Raw genomic sequence first — 17,091 nt, 5'->3', positions numbered from 1 at the left:
CGACAGTACATTCCATCACATCCATCTAGTGTACACAGGTAGGTCCATTGTGGCGGGCAGGCGAGCGGGCGGGCTGCTTTATTGGCTGTTTGCTGTTCCCCTACTCCACTCCACTATTTGACTGTTGTGCTGCATCAATCAATCAATCAATCAATCAATCAATCAATCAATCAATCAATCAATCAATCAATCAGTGGCTGGCTCAGGTGCAGCTCTTTAACTTACCTAAAAGGGAGGGCGGAGAGAAGACAAGGAAGGTGAATGAGGTGTTCCAATGTGAAATGCCGGAAACACAGAAACACAGACGACACACAACAAGAGGTGGCAATCTATTCATTAATTGCATTTAATCAATGAGCTCATTATCACTCATGCATTGTCCAACAGGTGTTGAAATAATGGGATTAAAAGGGGAGATCCCTTCAGAAAGACAGAAACAATAGCAAAGACAAAAAACACTTTTGGAATCTGCTTTTAGTCAACACATAAGGAAAGGGTGCACCGGTCCTGGAAATACTGCAATACCAGGTCAATGCGTGGAGTGGACAGAGCAAGCTCTATTTCCATCTCCCTGTTCTAAAAATCCATTTAATATATGGTCCCCAGATAGGGGACGTATCAGATATTAAACTGATAAGAACAGATACTACACTTGATCTTAGCCAAAAGGCCGAGAAGCGATAACCCGAACGGGCCGCGCGTTGCCCGAGCCTGCCCGATACTGCTGTTCAGCCCTTGCAGCGATTCAGCCTACTTCTAGGCAATTCCATGGGGCCCTGCAGGCTCACACACTCACAGCTACACGGGAGGTGAATAAAGGCCGGAGAGGAAGCCAGACAGGATTTGCTTCTTTTGCTTGCACCACAATGCAGTGCTGAAAGAGGAGGAATCTACATAAAAACGCCTTCCTGGCAACGCCCAAATGCCCTGCTGCCATGCAGATAAACACTGGCAGCGGCAGCAAGTGCATGCCCACAGCCACCCCTTGTTCCTTCACACCTTGTATCAGCTGTAATCCAGTCCAGTCCAGTGCTGCCTGCTGAGCAGCACTGACCAACACTGCCTGGGCCCAGGCTTTTATCTCTGAGGCCCCATTATGATGTCAGAAAGCTGGCTCTGGAATCCTGAGGGCTCCACTATGACACGTGCAAAGTTCCGTCTGAACTTTATATAAGACGGTGAGGCTCAGTCAGTCACTCAGTGTTGCCTGAGAGGGCAACACTGCAACAGCCGGCCGCCAGGCTGTCTTTTTTTTGCACAGCTAGTTGCCTCCAGGAGGCCACAAGAGGGAGACAAGGGACTGCAAAATGGAAAATAGGCATCCACCAACTTTACAGACAACTTCTCCTTGCTCCTACAACCTCCATCCTTGCACAGTTTGTTATTCTTCTAGGTAACATAGTAACAAATCCAAATTGCTGCTCTCTTTGTAGGCAAGCAAGGCTTTGTTGCAACTGCAATTCTTACTTCTTCTTGAAATGTAGGGACGACAGTACATTCCATCACATCCATCTAGTGTACACAGGTAGGTCCATTGTGGCGGGCAGGCGAGCGGGCGGGCTGCTCTATTGGCTGTTTGCTGTTCCCCTACTCCACTCCACTATTTGACTGTTGTGCTGCATCAATCAATCAATCAATCAATCAATCAATCAATCAATCAATCAATCAATCAATCAATCAATCAATCAGTGGCTGGCTCAGGTGCAGCTCTTTAACTTACCTAAAAGGGAGGGCGGAGAGAAGACAAGGAAGGTGAATGAGGTGTTCCAATGTGAAATGCCGGAAACACAGAAACACAGACGACACACAACAAGAGGTGGCAATCTATTCATTAATTGCATTTAATCAATGATCTCATTATCACTCATGCATTGTCCAACAGGTGTTGAAATAATGGGATTAAAAGGGGAGATCCCTTCAGAAAGACAGAAACAATAGCAAAGACAAAAAACACTTTTGGAATCTGCTTTTAGTCAACACATAAGGAAAGGGTGCACCGGTCCTGGAAATACTGCAATACCAGGTCAATGCGTGGAGTGGACAGAGCAAGCTCTATTTCCATCTCCCTGTTCTAAAAATCCATTTAATATATGGTCCCCAGATAGGGGACGTATCAGATATTAAACTGATAAGAACAGATACTACACTTGATCTTAGCCAAAAGGCCGAGAAGCGATAACCCGAACGGGCCGCGCGTTGCCCGAGCCTGCCCGATACTGCTGTTCAGCCCTTGCAGCGATTCAGCCTACTTCTAGGCAATTCCATGGGGCCCTGCAGGCTCACACACTCACAGCTACACGGGAGGTGAATAAAGGCCGGAGAGGAAGCCAGACAGGATTTGCTTCTTTTGCTTGCACCACAATGCAGTGCTGAAAGAGGAGGAATCTACATAAAAACGCCTTCCTGGCAACGCCCAAATGCCCTGCTGCCATGCAGATAAACACTGGCAGCGGCAGCAAGTGCATGCCCACAGCCACCCCTTGTTCCTTCACACCTTGTATCAGCTGTAATCCAGTCCAGTCCAGTGCTGCCTGCTGAGCAGCACTGACCAACACTGCCTGGGCCCAGGCTTTTATCTCTGAGGCCCCATTATGATGTCAGAAAGCTGGCTCTGGAATCCTGAGGGCTCCACTATGACACGTGCAAAGTTCCGTCTGAACTTTATATAAGACGGTGAGGCTCAGTCAGTCACTCAGTGTTGCCTGAGAGGGCAACACTGCAACAGCCGGCCGCCAGGCTGTCTTTTTTTTGCACAGCTAGTTGCCTCCAGGAGGCCACAAGAGGGAGACAAGGGACTGCAAAATGGAAAATAGGCATCCACCAACTTTACAGACAACTTCTCCTTGCTCCTACAACCTCCATCCTTGCACAGTTTGTTATTCTTCTAGGTAACATAGTAACAAATCCAAATTGCTGCTCTCTTTGTAGGCAAGCAAGGCTTTGTTGCAACTGCAATTCTTACTTCTTCTTGAAATGTAGGGACGACAGTACATTCCATCACATCCATCTAGTGTACACAGGTAGGTCCATTGTGGCGGGCAGGCGAGCGGGCGGGCTGCTTTATTGGCTGTTTGCTGTTCCCCTACTCCACTCCACTATTTGACTGTTGTGCTGCATCAATCAATCAATCAATCAATCAATCAATCAATCAATCAATCAATCAGTGGCTGGCTCAGGTGCAGCTCTTTAACTTACCTAAAAGGGAGGGCGGAGAGAAGACAAGGAAGGTGAATGAGGTGTTCCAATGTGAAATGCCGGAAACACAGAAACAGACGACACACAACAAGAGGTGGCAATCTATTCATTAATTGCATTTAATCAATGAGCTCATTATCACTCATGCATTGTCCAACAGGTGTTGAAATAATGGGATTAAAAGGGGAGATCCCTTCAGAAAGACAGAAACAATAGCAAAGACAAAAAACACTTTTGGAATCTGCTTTTAGTCAACACATAAGGAAAGGGTGCACCGGTCCTGGAAATACTGCAATACCAGGTCAATGCGTGGAGTGGACAGAGCAAGCTCTATTTCCATCTCCCTGTTCTAAAAATCCATTTAATATATGGTCCCCAGATAGGGGACGTATCAGATATTAAACTGATAAGAACAGATACTACACTTGATCTTAGCCAAAAGGCCGAGAAGCGATAACCCGAACGGGCCGCGCGTTGCCCGAGCCTGCCCGATACTGCTGTTCAGCCCTTGCAGCGATTCAGCCTACTTCTAGGCAATTCCATGGGGCCCTGCAGGCTCACACACTCACAGCTACACGGGAGGTGAATAAAGGCCGGAGAGGAAGCCAGACAGGATTTGCTTCTTTTGCTTGCACCACAATGCAGTGCTGAAAGAGGAGGAATCTACATAAAAACGCCTTCCTGGCAACGCCCAAATGCCCTGCTGCCATGCAGATAAACACTGGCAGCGGCAGCAAGTGCATGCCCACAGCCACCCCTTGTTCCTTCACACCTTGTATCAGCTGTAATCCAGTCCAGTCCAGTGCTGCCTGCTGAGCAGCACTGACCAACACTGCCTGGGCCCAGGCTTTTATCTCTGAGGCCCCATTATGATGTCAGAAAGCTGGCTCTGGAATCCTGAGGGCTCCACTATGACACGTGCAAAGTTCCGTCTGAACTTTATATAAGACGGTGAGGCTCAGTCAGTCACTCAGTGTTGCCTGAGAGGGCAACACTGCAACAGCCGGCCGCCAGGCTGTCTTTTTTTTGCACAGCTAGTTGCCTCCAGGAGGCCACAAGAGGGAGACAAGGGACTGCAAAATGGAAAATAGGCATCCACCAACTTTACAGACAACTTCTCCTTGCTCCTACAACCTCCATCCTTGCACAGTTTGTTATTCTTCTAGGTAACATAGTAACAAATCCAAATTGCTGCTCTCTTTGTAGGCAAGCAAGGCTTTGTTGCAACTGCAATTCTTACTTCTTCTTGAAATGTAGGGACGACAGTACATTCCATCACATCCATCTAGTGTACACAGGTAGGTCCATTGTGGCGGGCAGGTGAGCGGGCGGGCTGCTTTATTGGCTGTTTGCTGTTCCCCTACTCCACTCCACTATTTGACTGTTGTGCTGCATCAATCAATCAATCAATCAATCAATCAATCAATCAATCAATCAATCAATCAATCAATCAATCAGTGGCTGGCTCAGGTGCAGCTCTTTAACTTACCTAAAAGGGAGGGCGGAGAGAAGACAAGGAAGGTGAATGAGGTGTTCCAATGTGAAATGCCGGAAACACAGAAACACAGACGACACACAACAAGAGGTGGCAATCTATTCATTAATTGCATTTAATCAATGAGCTCATTATCACTCATGCATTGTCCAACAGGTGTTGAAATAATGGGATTAAAAGGGGAGATCCCTTCAGAAAGACAGAAACAATAGCAAAGACAAAAAACACTTTTGGAATCTGCTTTTAGTCAACACATAAGGAAAGGGTGCACCGGTCCTGGAAATACTGCAATACCAGGTCAATGCGTGGAGTGGACAGAGCAAGCTCTATTTCCATCTCCCTGTTCCTAAAAATCCATTTAATATATGGTCCCCAGATAGGGGACGTATCAGATATTAAACTGATAAGAACAGATACTACACTTGATCTTAGCCAAAAGCCGAGAAGCGATAACCCGAACGGGCCGCGCGTTGCCCGAGCCTGCCCGATACTGCTGTTCAGCCCTTGCAGCGATTCAGCCTACTTCTAGGCAATTCCATGGGCCCTGCAGGCTCACACACTCACAGCTACACGGAGGTGAGAAAGGCCGGAGAGGAAGCCAGACAGGATTTGCTTCTTTTGCTTGCACCACAATGCAGTGCTGAAAGAGGAGGAATCTACATAAAAACGCCTTCCTGGCAACGCCCAAATGCCCTGCTGCCATGCAGATAAACACTGGCAGCGGCAGCAAGTGCATGCCCACAGCCACCCCTTGTTCCTTCACACCTTGTATCAGCTGTAATCCAGTCCAGTCCAGTGCTGCCTGCTGAGCAGCACTGACCAACACTGCCTGGGCCCAGGCTTTTATCTCTGAGGCCCCATTATGATGTCAGAAAGCTGAGCCTCTGGAATCCTGAGGGCTCCACTATGACACGTGCAAAGTTCCGTCTGAACTTTATATAAGACGGTGAGGCTCAGTCAGTCACTCAGTGTTGCCTGAGAGGGCACACTGCAACAGCCGGCCGCCAGGCTGTCTTTTTTTTGCCACAGCTAGTTGCCTCCAGGGAGGCCACAAGAGGGAGACAAGGGACTGCAAAATGGAAAATAGGCATCCACCAACTTTACAGACAACTTCTCCTTGCTCCTACAACCTCCATCCTTGCACAGTTTGTTATTCTTCTAGGTAACATAGTAACAAATCCAAATTGCTGCTCTCTTTGTAGGCAAGCAAGGCTTTGTTGCAACTGCAATTCTTACTTCTTCTTGAAATGTAGGGACGACAGTACATTCCATCACATCCATCTAGTGTACACAGGTAGGTCCATTGTGGCGGGCAGGCGAGCGGGCGGGCTGCTTTATTGGCTGTTTGCTGTTCCCCTACTCCACTCCACTATTTGACTGTTGTGCTGCAATCAATCAATCAATCAATCAATCAATCAATCAATCAATCAATCAATCAATCAATCAGTGGCTGGCTCAGGTGCAGCTCTTTAACTTACCTAAAAGGGAGGGCGGAGAGAAGACAAGGAAGGTGAATGAGGTGTTCCAATGTGAAATGCCGGAAACACAGAAACACAGACGACACACAACAAGAGGTGGCAATCTATTCATTAATTGCATTTAATCAATGAGCTCATTATCACTCATGCATTGTCCAACAGGTGTTGAAATAATGGGATTAAAAGGGGAGATCCCTTCAGAAAGACAGAAACAATAGCAAAGACAAAAAACACTTTTGGAATCTGCTTTTAGTCAACACATAAGGAAAGGGTGCACCGGTCCTGGAAATACTGCAATACCAGGTCAATGCGTGGAGTGGACAGAGCAAGCTCTATTTCCATCTCCCTGTTCTAAAAATCCATTTAATATATGGTCCCCAGATAGGGGACGTATCAGATATTAAACTGATAAGAACAGATACTACACTTGATCTTAGCCAAAAGGCCGAGAAGCGATAACCCGAACGGGCCGCGCGTTGCCCGAGCCTGCCCGATACTGCTGTTCAGCCCTTGCAGCGATTCAGCCTACTTCTAGGCAATTCCATGGGGCCCTGCAGGCTCACACACTCACAGCTACACGGGAGGTGAATAAAGGCCGGAGAGGAAGCCAGACAGGATTTGCTTCTTTTGCTTGCACCACAATGCAGTGCTGAAAGAGGAGGAATCTACATAAAAACGCCTTCCTGGCAACGCCCAAATGCCCTGCTGCCATGCAGATAAACACTGGCAGCGGCAGCAAGTGCATGCCCACAGCCACCCCTTGTTCCTTCACACCTTGTATCAGCTGTAATCCAGTCCAGTCCAGTGCTGCCTGCTGAGCAGCACTGACCAACACTGCCTGGGCCCAGGCTTTTATCTCTGAGGCCCCATTATGATGTCAGAAAGCTGGCTCTGGAATCCTGAGGGCTCCACTATGACACGTGCAAAGTTCCGTCTGAACTTTATATAAGACGGTGAGGCTCAGTCAGTCACTCAGTGTTGCCTGAGAGGGCAACACTGCAACAGCCGGCCGCCAGGCTGTCTTTTTTTTGCACAGCTAGTTGCCTCCAGGAGGCCACAAGAGGGAGACAAGGGACTGCAAAATGGAAAATAGGCATCCACCAACTTTACAGACAACTTCTCCTTGCTCCTACAACCTCCATCCTTGCACAGTTTGTTATTCTTCTAGGTAACATAGTAACAAATCCAAATTGCTGCTCTCTTTGTAGGCAAGCAAGGCTTTGTTGCAACTGCAATTCTTACTTCTTCTTGAAATGTAGGGACGACAGTACATTCCATCACATCCATCTAGTGTACACAGGTAGGTCCATTGTGGCGGGCAGGCGAGCGGGCGGGCTGCTTTATTGGCTGTTTGCTGTTCCCCTACTCCACTCCACTATTTGACTGTTGTGCTGCATCAATCAATCAATCAATCAATCAATCAATCAATCAATCAATCAATCAATCAATCAGTGGCTGGCTCAGGTGCAGCTCTTTAACTTACCTAAAAGGGAGGGCGGAGAGAAGACAAGGAAGGTGAATGAGGTGTTCCAATGTGAAATGCCGGAAACACAGAAACACAGACGACACACAACAAGAGGTGGCAATCTATTCATTAATTGCATTTAATCAATGAGCTCATTATCACTCATGCATTGTCCAACAGGTGTTGAAATAATGGGATTAAAAGGGGAGATCCCTTCAGAAAGACAGAAACAATAGCAAAGACAAAAAACACTTTTGGAATCTGCTTTTAGTCAACACATAAGGAAAGGGTGCACCGGTCCTGGAAATACTGCAATACCAGGTCAATGCGTGGAGTGGACAGAGCAAGCTCTATTTCCATCTCCCTGTTCTAAAAATCCATTTAATATATGGTCCCCAGATAGGGGACGTATCAGATATTAAACTGATAAGAACAGATACTACACTTGATCTTAGCCAAAAGGCCGAAAAGCGATAACCCGAACGGGCCGCGCGTTGCCCGAGCCTGCCCGATACTGCTGTTCAGCCCTTGCAGCGATTCAGCCTACTTCTAGGCAATTCCATGGGGCCCTGCAGGCTCACACACTCACAGCTACACGGGAGGTGAATAAAGGCCGGAGAGGAAGCCAGACAGGATTTGCTTCTTTTGCTTGCACCACAATGCAGTGCTGAAAGAGGAGGAATCTACATAAAAACGCCTTCCTGGCAACGCCCAAATGCCCTGCTGCCATGCAGATAAACACTGGCAGCGGCAGCAAGTGCATGCCCACAGCCACCCCTTGTTCCTTCACACCTTGTATCAGCTGTAATCCAGTCCAGTCCAGTGCTGCCTGCTGAGCAGCACTGACCAACACTGCCTGGGCCCAGGCTTTTATCTCTGAGGCCCCATTATGATGTCAGAAAGCTGGCTCTGGAATCCTGAGGGCTCCACTATGACACGTGCAAAGTTCCGTCTGAACTTTATATAAGACGGTGAGGCTCAGTCAGTCACTCAGTGTTGCCTGAGAGGGCAACACTGCAACAGCCGGCCGCCAGGCTGTCTTTTTTTTGCACAGCTAGTTGCCTCCAGGAGGCCACAAGAGGGAGACAAGGGACTGCAAAATGGAAAATAGGCATCCACCAACTTTACAGACAACTTCTCCTTGCTCCTACAACCTCCATCCTTGCACAGTTTGTTATTCTTCTAGGTAACATAGTAACAAATCCAAATTGCTGCTCTCTTTGTAGGCAAGCAAGGCTTTGTTGCAACTGCAATTCTTACTTCTTCTTGAAATGTAGGGACGACAGTACATTCCATCACATCCATCTAGTGTACACAGGTAGGTCCATTGTGGCGGGCAGGCGAGCGGGCGGGCTGCTTTATTGGCTGTTTGCTGTTCCCCTACTCCACTCCACTATTTGACTGTTGTGCTGCATCAATCAATCAATCAATCAATCAATCAATCAATCAATCAATCAATCAATCAATCAATCAATCAATCAATCAATCAGTGGCTGGCTCAGGTGCAGCTCTTTAACTTACCTAAAAGGGAGGGCGGAGAGAAGACAAGGAAGGTGAATGAGGTGTTCCAATGTGAAATGCCGGAAACACAGAAACACAGACGACACACAACAAGAGGTGGCAATCTATTCATTAATTGCATTTAATCAATGAGCTCATTATCACTCATGCATTGTCCAACAGGTGTTGAAATAATGGGATTAAAAGGGGAGATCCCTTCAGAAAGACAGAAACAATAGCAAAGACAAAAAACACTTTTGGAATCTGCTTTTAGTCAACACATAAGGAAAGGGTGCACCGGTCCTGGAAATACTGCAATACCAGGTCAATGCGTGGAGTGGACAGAGCAAGCTCTATTTCCATCTCCCTGTTCTAAAAATCCATTTAATATATGGTCCCCAGATAGGGGACGTATCAGATATTAAACTGATAAGAACAGATACTACACTTGATCTTAGCCAAAAGGCCGAGAAGCGATAACCCGAACGGGCCGCGCGTTGCCCGAGCCTGCCCGATACTGCTGTTCAGCCCTTGCAGCGATTCAGCCTACTTCTAGGCAATTCCATGGGGCCCTGCAGGCTCACACACTCACAGCTACACGGGAGGTGAATAAAGGCCGGAGAGGAAGCCAGACAGGATTTGCTTCTTTTGCTTGCACCACAATGCAGTGCTGAAAGAGGAGGAATCTACATAAAAACGCCTTCCTGGCAACGCCCAAATGCCCTGCTGCCATGCAGATAAACACTGGCAGCGGCAGCAAGTGCATGCCCACAGCCACCCCTTGTTCCTTCACACCTTGTATCAGCTGTAATCCAGTCCAGTCCAGTGCTGCCTGCTGAGCAGCACTGACCAACACTGCCTGGGCCCAGGCTTTTATCTCTGAGGCCCCATTATGATGTCAGAAAGCTGGCTCTGGAATCCTGAGGGCTCCACTATGACACGTGCAAAGTTCCGTCTGAACTTTATATAAGACGGTGAGGCTCAGTCAGTCACTCAGTGTTGCCTGAGAGGGCAACACTGCAACAGCCGGCCGCCAGGCTGTCTTTTTTTTGCACAGCTAGTTGCCTCCAGGAGGCCACAAGAGGGAGACAAGGGACTGCAAAATGGAAAATAGGCATCCACCAACTTTACAGACAACTTCTCCTTGCTCCTACAACCTCCATCCTTGCACAGTTTGTTATTCTTCTAGGTAACATAGTAACAAATCCAAATTGCTGCTCTCTTTGTAGGCAAGCAAGGCTTTGTTGCAACTGCAATTCTTACTTCTTCTTGAAATGTAGGGACGACAGTACATTCCATCACATCCATCTAGTGTACACAGGTAGGTCCATTGTGGCGGGCAGGCGAGCGGGCGGGCTGCTTTATTGGCTGTTTGCTGTTCCCCTACTCCACTCCACTATTTGACTGTTGTGCTGCATCAATCAATCAATCAATCAATCAATCAATCAATCAGTGGCTGGCTCAGGTGCAGCTCTTTAACTTACCTAAAAGGGAGGGCGGAGAGAAGACAAGGAAGGTGAATGAGGTGTTCCAATGTGAAATGCCGGAAACACAGAAACACAGACGACACACAACAAGAGGTGGCAATCTATTCATTAATTGCATTTAATCAATGAGCTCATTATCACTCATGCATTGTCCAACAGGTGTTGAAATAATGGGATTAAAAGGGGAGATCCCTTCAGAAAGACAGAAACAATAGCAAAGACAAAAAACACTTTTGGAATCTGCTTTTAGTCAACACATAAGGAAAGGGTGCACCGGTCCTGGAAATACTGCAATACCAGGTCAATGCGTGGAGTGGACAGAGCAAGCTCTATTTCCATCTCCCTGTTCTAAAAATCCATTTAATATATGGTCCCCAGATAGGGGACGTATCAGATATTAAACTGATAAGAACAGATACTACACTTGATCTTAGCCAAAAGGCCGAGAAGCGATAACCCGAACGGGCCGCGCGTTGCCCGAGCCTGCCCGATACTGCTGTTCAGCCCTTGCAGCGATTCAGCCTACTTCTAGGCAATTCCATGGGGCCCTGCAGGCTCACACACTCACAGCTACACGGGAGGTGAATAAAGGCCGGAGAGGAAGCCAGACAGGATTTGCTTCTTTTGCTTGCACCACAATGCAGTGCTGAAAGAGGAGGAATCTACATAAAAACGCCTTCCTGGCAACGCCCAAATGCCCTGCTGCCATGCAGATAAACACTGGCAGCGGCAGCAAGTGCATGCCCACAGCCACCCCTTGTTCCTTCACACCTTGTATCAGCTGTAATCCAGTCCAGTCCAGTGCTGCCTGCTGAGCAGCACTGACCAACACTGCCTGGGCCCAGGCTTTTATCTCTGAGGCCCCATTATGATGTCAGAAAGCTGGCTCTGGAATCCTGAGGGCTCCACTATGACACGTGCAAAGTTCCGTCTGAACTTTATATAAGACGGTGAGGCTCAGTCAGTCACTCAGTGTTGCCTGAGAGGGCAACACTGCAACAGCCGGCCGCCAGGCTGTCTTTTTTTTGCACAGCTAGTTGCCTCCAGGAGGCCACAAGAGGGAGACAAGGGACTGCAAAATGGAAAATAGGCATCCACCAACTTTACAGACAACTTCTCCTTGCTCCTACAACCTCCATCCTTGCACAGTTTGTTATTCTTCTAGGTAACATAGTAACAAATCCAAATTGCTGCTCTCTTTGTAGGCAAGCAAGGCTTTGTTGCAACTGCAATTCTTACTTCTTCTTGAAATGTAGGGACGACAGTACATTCCATCACATCCATCTAGTGTACACAGGTAGGTCCATTGTGGCGGGCAGGCGAGCGGGCGGGCTGCTTTATTGGCTGTTTGCTGTTCCCCTACTCCACTCCACTATTTGACTGTTGTGCTGCATCAATCAATCAATCAATCAATCAATCAATCAATCAATCAGTGGCTGGCTCAGGTGCAGCTCTTTAACTTACCTAAAAGGGAGGGCGGAGAGAAGACAAGGAAGGTGAATGAGGTGTTCCAATGTGAAATGCCGGAAACACAGAAACACAGACGACACACAACAAGAGGTGGCAATCTATTCATTAATTGCATTTAATCAATGAGCTCATTATCACTCATGCATTGTCCAACAGGTGTTGAAATAATGGGATTAAAAGGGGAGATCCCTTCAGAAAGACAGAAACAATAGCAAAGACAAAAAACACTTTTGGAATCTGCTTTTAGTCAACACATAAGGAAAGGGTGCACCGGTCCTGGAAATACTGCAATACCAGGTCAATGCGTGGAGTGGACAGAGCAAGCTCTATTTCCATCTCCCTGTTCTAAAAATCCATTTAATATATGGTCCCCAGATAGGGGACGTATCAGATATTAAACTGATAAGAACAGATACTACACTTGATCTTAGCCAAAAGGCCGAGAAGCGATAACCCGAACGGGCCGCGCGTTGCCCGAGCCTGCCCGATACTGCTGTTCAGCCCTTGCAGCGATTCAGCCTACTTCTAGGCAATTCCATGGGGCCCTGCAGGCTCACACACTCACAGCTACACGGGAGGTGAATAAAGGCCGGAGAGGAAGCCAGACAGGATTTGCTTCTTTTGCTTGCACCACAATGCAGTGCTGAAAGAGGAGGAATCTACATAAAAACGCCTTCCTGGCAACGCCCAAATGCCCTGCTGCCATGCAGATAAACACTGGCAGCGGCAGCAAGTGCATGCCCACAGCCACCCCTTGTTCCTTCACACCTTGTATCAGCTGTAATCCAGTCCAGTCCAGTGCTGCCTGCTGAGCAGCACTGACCAACACTGCCTGGGCCCAGGCTTTTATCTCTGAGGCCCCATTATGATGTCAGAAAGCTGGCTCTGGAATCCTGAGGGCTCCACTATGACACGTGCAAAGTTCCGTCTGAACTTTATATAAGACGGTGAGGCTCAGTCAGTCACTCAGTGTTGCCTGAGAGGGCAACACTGCAACAGCCGGCCGCCAGGCTGTCTTTTTTTTGCACAGCTAGTTGCCTCCAGGAGGCCACAAGAGGGAGACAAGGGACTGCAAAATGGAAAATAGGCATCCACCAACTTTACAGACAACTTCTCCTTGCTCCTACAACCTCCATCCTTGCACAGTTTGTTATTCTTCTAGGTAACATAGTAACAAATCCAAATTGCTGCTCTCTTTGTAGGCAAGCAAGGCTTTGTTGCAACTGCAATTCTTACTTCTTCTTGAAATGTAGGGACGACAGTACATTCCATCACATCCATCTAGTGTACACAGGTAGGTCCATTGTGGCGGGCAGGCGAGCGGGCGGGCTGCTTTATTGGCTGTTTGCTGTTCCCCTACTCCACTCCACTATTTGACTGTTGTGCTGCATCAATCAATCAATCAATCAATCAATCAATCAATCAATCAATCAATCAATCAATCAATCAGTGGCTGGCTCAGGTGCAGCTCTTTAACTTACCTAAAAGGGAGGGCGGAGAGAAGACAAGGAAGGTGAATGAGGTGTTCCAATGTGAAATGCCGGAAACACAGAAACACAGACGACACACAACAAGAGGTGGCAATCTATTCATTAATTGCATTTAATCAATGAGCTCATTATCACTCATGCATTGTCCAACAGGTGTTGAAATAATGGGATTAAAAGGGGAGATCCCTTCAGAAAGACAGAAACAATAGCAAAGACAAAAAACACTTTTGGAATCTGCTTTTAGTCAACACATAAGGAAAGGGTGCACCGGTCCTGGAAATACTGCAATACCAGGTCAATGCGTGGAGTGGACAGAGCAAGCTCTATTTCCATCTCCCTGTTCTAAAAATCCATTTAATATATGGTCCCCAGATAGGGGACGTATCAGATATTAAACTGATAAGAACAGATACTACACTTGATCTTAGCCAAAAGGCCGAGAAGCGATAACCCGAACGGGCCGCGCGTTGCCCGAGCCTGCCCGATACTGCTGTTCAGCCCTTGCAGCGATTCAGCCTACTTCTAGGCAATTCCATGGGGCCCTGCAGGCTCACACACTCACAGCTACACGGGAGGTGAATAAAGGCCGGAGAGGAAGCCAGACAGGATTTGCTTCTTTTGCTTGCACCACAATGCAGTGCTGAAAGAGGAGGAATCTACATAAAAACGCCTTCCTGGCAACGCCCAAATGCCCTGCTGCCATGCAGATAAACACTGGCAGCGGCAGCAAGTGCATGCCCACAGCCACCCCTTGTTCCTTCACACCTTGTATCAGCTGTAATCCAGTCCAGTCCAGTGCTGCCTGCTGAGCAGCACTGACCAACACTGCCTGGGCCCAGGCTTTTATCTCTGAGGCCCCATTATGATGTCAGAAAGCTGGCTCTGGAATCCTGAGGGCTCCACTATGACACGTGCAAAGTTCCGTCTGAACTTTATATAAGACGGTGAGGCTCAGTCAGTCACTCAGTGTTGCCTGAGAGGGCAACACTGCAACAGCCGGCCGCCAGGCTGTCTTTTTTTTGCACAGCTAGTTGCCTCCAGGAGGCCACAAGAGGGAGACAAGGGACTGCAAAATGGAAAATAGGCATCCACCAACTTTACAGACAACTTCTCCTTGCTCCTACAACCTCCATCCTTGCACAGTTTGTTATTCTTCTAGGTAACATAGTAACAAATCCAAATTGCTGCTCTCTTTGTAGGCAAGCAAGGCTTTGTTGCAACTGCAATTCTTACTTCTTCTTGAAATGTAGGGACGACAGTACATTCCATCACATCCATCTAGTGTACACAGGTAGGTCCATTGTGGCGGGCAGGCGAGCGGGCGGGCTGCTTTATTGGCTGTTTGCTGTTCCCCTACTCCACTCCACTATTTGACTGTTGTGCTGCATCAATCAATCAATCAATCAATCAATCAATCAATCAATCAATCAATCAATCAATCAGTGGCTGGCTCAGGTGCAGCTCTTTAACTTACCTAAAAGGGAGGGCGGAGAGAAGACAAGGAAGGTGAATGAGGTGTTCCAATGTGAAATGCCGGAAACACAGAAACACAGACGACACACAACAAGAGGTGGCAATCTATTCATTAATTGCATTTAATCAATGAGCTCATTATCACTCATGCATTGTCCAACAGGTGTTGAAATAATGGGATTAAAAGGGGAGATCCCTTCAGAAAGACAGAAACAATAGCAAAGACAAAAAACACTTTTGGAATCTGCTTTTAGTCAACACATAAGGAAAGGGTGCACCGGTCCTGGAAATACTGCAATACCAGGTCAATGCGTGGAGTGGACAGAGCAAGCTCTATTTCCATCTCCCTGTTCTAAAAATCCATTTAATATATGGTCCCCAGATAGGGGACGTATCAGATATTAAACTGATAAGAACAGATACTACACTTGATCTTAGCCAAAAGGCCGAGAAGCGATAACCCGAACGGGCCGCGCGTTGCCCGAGCCTGCCCGATACTGCTGTTCAGCCCTTGCAGCGATTCAGCCTACTTCTAGGCAATTCCATGGGGCCCTGCAGGCTCACACACTCACAGCTACACGGGAGGTGAATAAAGGCCGGAGAGGAAGCCAGACAGGATTTGCTTCTTTTGCTTGCACCACAATGCAGTGCTGAGGAATCTACATAAAAACGCCTTCCTGGCAACGCCCAAATGCCCTGCTGCCATGCAGATAAACACTGGCAGCGGCAGCAAGTGCATGCCCACAGCCACCCCTTGTTCCTTCACACCTTGTATCAGCTGTAATCCAGTCCAGTCCAGTGCTGCCTGCTGAGCAGCACTGACCAACACTGCCTGGGCCCAGGCTTTTATCTCTGAGGCCCCATTATGATGTCAGAAAGCTGGCTCTGGAATCCTGAGGGCTCCACTATGACACGTGCAAAGTTCCGTCTGAACTTTATATAAGACGGTGAGGCTCAGTCAGTCACTCAGTGTTGCCTGAGAGGGCAACACTGCAACAGCCGGCCGCCAGGCTGTCTTTTTTTTGCACAGCTAGTTGCCTCCAGGAGGCCACAAGAGGGAGACAAGGGACTGCAAAATGGAAAATAGGCATCCACCAACTTTACAGACAACTTCTCCTTGCTCCTACAACCTCCATCCTTGCACAGTTTGTTATTCTTCTAGGTAACATAGTAACAAATCCAAATTGCTGCTCTCTTTGTAGGCAAGCAAGGCTTTGTTGCAACTGCAATTCTTACTTCTTCTTGAAATGTAGGGACGACAGTACATTCCATCACATCCATCTAGTGTACACAGGTAGGTCCATTGTGGCGGGCAGGCGAGCGGGCGGGCTGCTTTATTGGCTGTTTGCTGTTCCCCTACTCCACTCCACTATTTGACTGTTGTGCTGCATCAATCAATCAATCAATCAATCAATCAATCAATCAATCAATCAGTGGCTGGCTCAGGTGCAGCTCTTTAACTTACCTAAAAGGGAGGGCGGAGAGAAGACAAGGAAGGTGAATGAGGTGTTCCAATGTGAAATGCCGGAAACACAGAAACACAGACGACACACAACAAGAGGTGGCAATCTATTCATTAATTGCATTTAATCAATGAGCTCATTATCACTCATGCATTGTCCAACAGGTGTTGAAATAATGGGATTAAAAGGGGAGATCCCTTCAGAAAGACAGAAACAATAGCAAAGACAAAAAACACTTTTGGAATCTGCTTTTAGTCAACACATAAGGAAAGGGTGCACCGGTCCTGGAAATACTGCAATACCAGGTCAATGCGTGGAGTGGACAGAGCAAGCTCTATTTCCATCTCCCTGTTCTAAAAATCCATTTAATATATGGTCCCCAGATAGGGGACGTATCAGATATTAAACTGATAAGAACAGATACTACACTTGATCTTAGCCAAAAGGCCGAGAAGCGATAACCCGAACGGGCCGCGCGTTGCCCGAGCCTGCCCGATACTGCTGTTCAGCCCTTGCAGCGATTCAGCCTACTTCTAGGCAATTCCATGGGGCCCTGCAGGCTCACACACTCACAG

At 47.7% G+C, this 17,091-nt stretch overlaps 12 non-coding genes across 12 annotated transcripts; all 12 read right to left on the bottom strand.

Moving 5' to 3' along the window:
- Nucleotides 1-491: 491 nt before the first annotated feature.
- Nucleotides 492-682, bottom strand: LOC142689537 (U2 spliceosomal RNA). The gene has a single exon (XR_012858401.1). It is a non-coding gene; the product is annotated as a U2 spliceosomal RNA (small nuclear RNA).
- Nucleotides 683-1,986: 1,304 nt separating this feature from the next.
- LOC142689536 (U2 spliceosomal RNA) lies at nucleotides 1,987-2,177 on the bottom strand. Its single transcript, XR_012858400.1, has one exon. It is a non-coding gene; the product is annotated as a U2 spliceosomal RNA (small nuclear RNA).
- A 1,282-nt stretch (nucleotides 2,178-3,459) lies between these two features.
- On the bottom strand, nucleotides 3,460-3,650 carry LOC142689535 (U2 spliceosomal RNA). The gene has a single exon (XR_012858399.1). It is a non-coding gene; the product is annotated as a U2 spliceosomal RNA (small nuclear RNA).
- A 1,300-nt stretch (nucleotides 3,651-4,950) lies between these two features.
- On the bottom strand, nucleotides 4,951-5,141 carry LOC142689717 (U2 spliceosomal RNA). The gene has a single exon (XR_012858564.1). It is a non-coding gene; the product is annotated as a U2 spliceosomal RNA (small nuclear RNA).
- A 1,293-nt stretch (nucleotides 5,142-6,434) lies between these two features.
- On the bottom strand, nucleotides 6,435-6,625 carry LOC142689534 (U2 spliceosomal RNA). Its single transcript, XR_012858398.1, has one exon. It is a non-coding gene; the product is annotated as a U2 spliceosomal RNA (small nuclear RNA).
- Nucleotides 6,626-7,917: 1,292 nt separating this feature from the next.
- On the bottom strand, nucleotides 7,918-8,108 carry LOC142689708 (U2 spliceosomal RNA). Its single transcript, XR_012858556.1, has one exon. It is a non-coding gene; the product is annotated as a U2 spliceosomal RNA (small nuclear RNA).
- A 1,312-nt stretch (nucleotides 8,109-9,420) lies between these two features.
- Nucleotides 9,421-9,611, bottom strand: LOC142689532 (U2 spliceosomal RNA). Its single transcript, XR_012858397.1, has one exon. It is a non-coding gene; the product is annotated as a U2 spliceosomal RNA (small nuclear RNA).
- A 1,272-nt stretch (nucleotides 9,612-10,883) lies between these two features.
- Nucleotides 10,884-11,074, bottom strand: LOC142689530 (U2 spliceosomal RNA). The gene has a single exon (XR_012858395.1). It is a non-coding gene; the product is annotated as a U2 spliceosomal RNA (small nuclear RNA).
- Nucleotides 11,075-12,350: 1,276 nt separating this feature from the next.
- LOC142689529 (U2 spliceosomal RNA) lies at nucleotides 12,351-12,541 on the bottom strand. Its single transcript, XR_012858394.1, has one exon. It is a non-coding gene; the product is annotated as a U2 spliceosomal RNA (small nuclear RNA).
- Nucleotides 12,542-13,837: 1,296 nt separating this feature from the next.
- On the bottom strand, nucleotides 13,838-14,028 carry LOC142689528 (U2 spliceosomal RNA). The gene has a single exon (XR_012858393.1). It is a non-coding gene; the product is annotated as a U2 spliceosomal RNA (small nuclear RNA).
- A 1,292-nt stretch (nucleotides 14,029-15,320) lies between these two features.
- On the bottom strand, nucleotides 15,321-15,511 carry LOC142689527 (U2 spliceosomal RNA). Its single transcript, XR_012858392.1, has one exon. It is a non-coding gene; the product is annotated as a U2 spliceosomal RNA (small nuclear RNA).
- Nucleotides 15,512-16,784: 1,273 nt separating this feature from the next.
- Nucleotides 16,785-16,975, bottom strand: LOC142689526 (U2 spliceosomal RNA). Its single transcript, XR_012858391.1, has one exon. It is a non-coding gene; the product is annotated as a U2 spliceosomal RNA (small nuclear RNA).
- Nucleotides 16,976-17,091: the final 116 nt, after the last annotated feature.

Source organism: Rhinoderma darwinii, assembly GCF_050947455.1.
Source record: "Rhinoderma darwinii isolate aRhiDar2 chromosome 5 unlocalized genomic scaffold, aRhiDar2.hap1 SUPER_5_unloc_31, whole genome shotgun sequence".
Taxonomy (NCBI): Eukaryota; Metazoa; Chordata; class Amphibia; order Anura; family Rhinodermatidae; genus Rhinoderma; species Rhinoderma darwinii.
The sequence above is the reverse complement of the archived record's forward strand: the minus strand, read 5'-3'. Positions and strand labels throughout refer to the sequence as shown.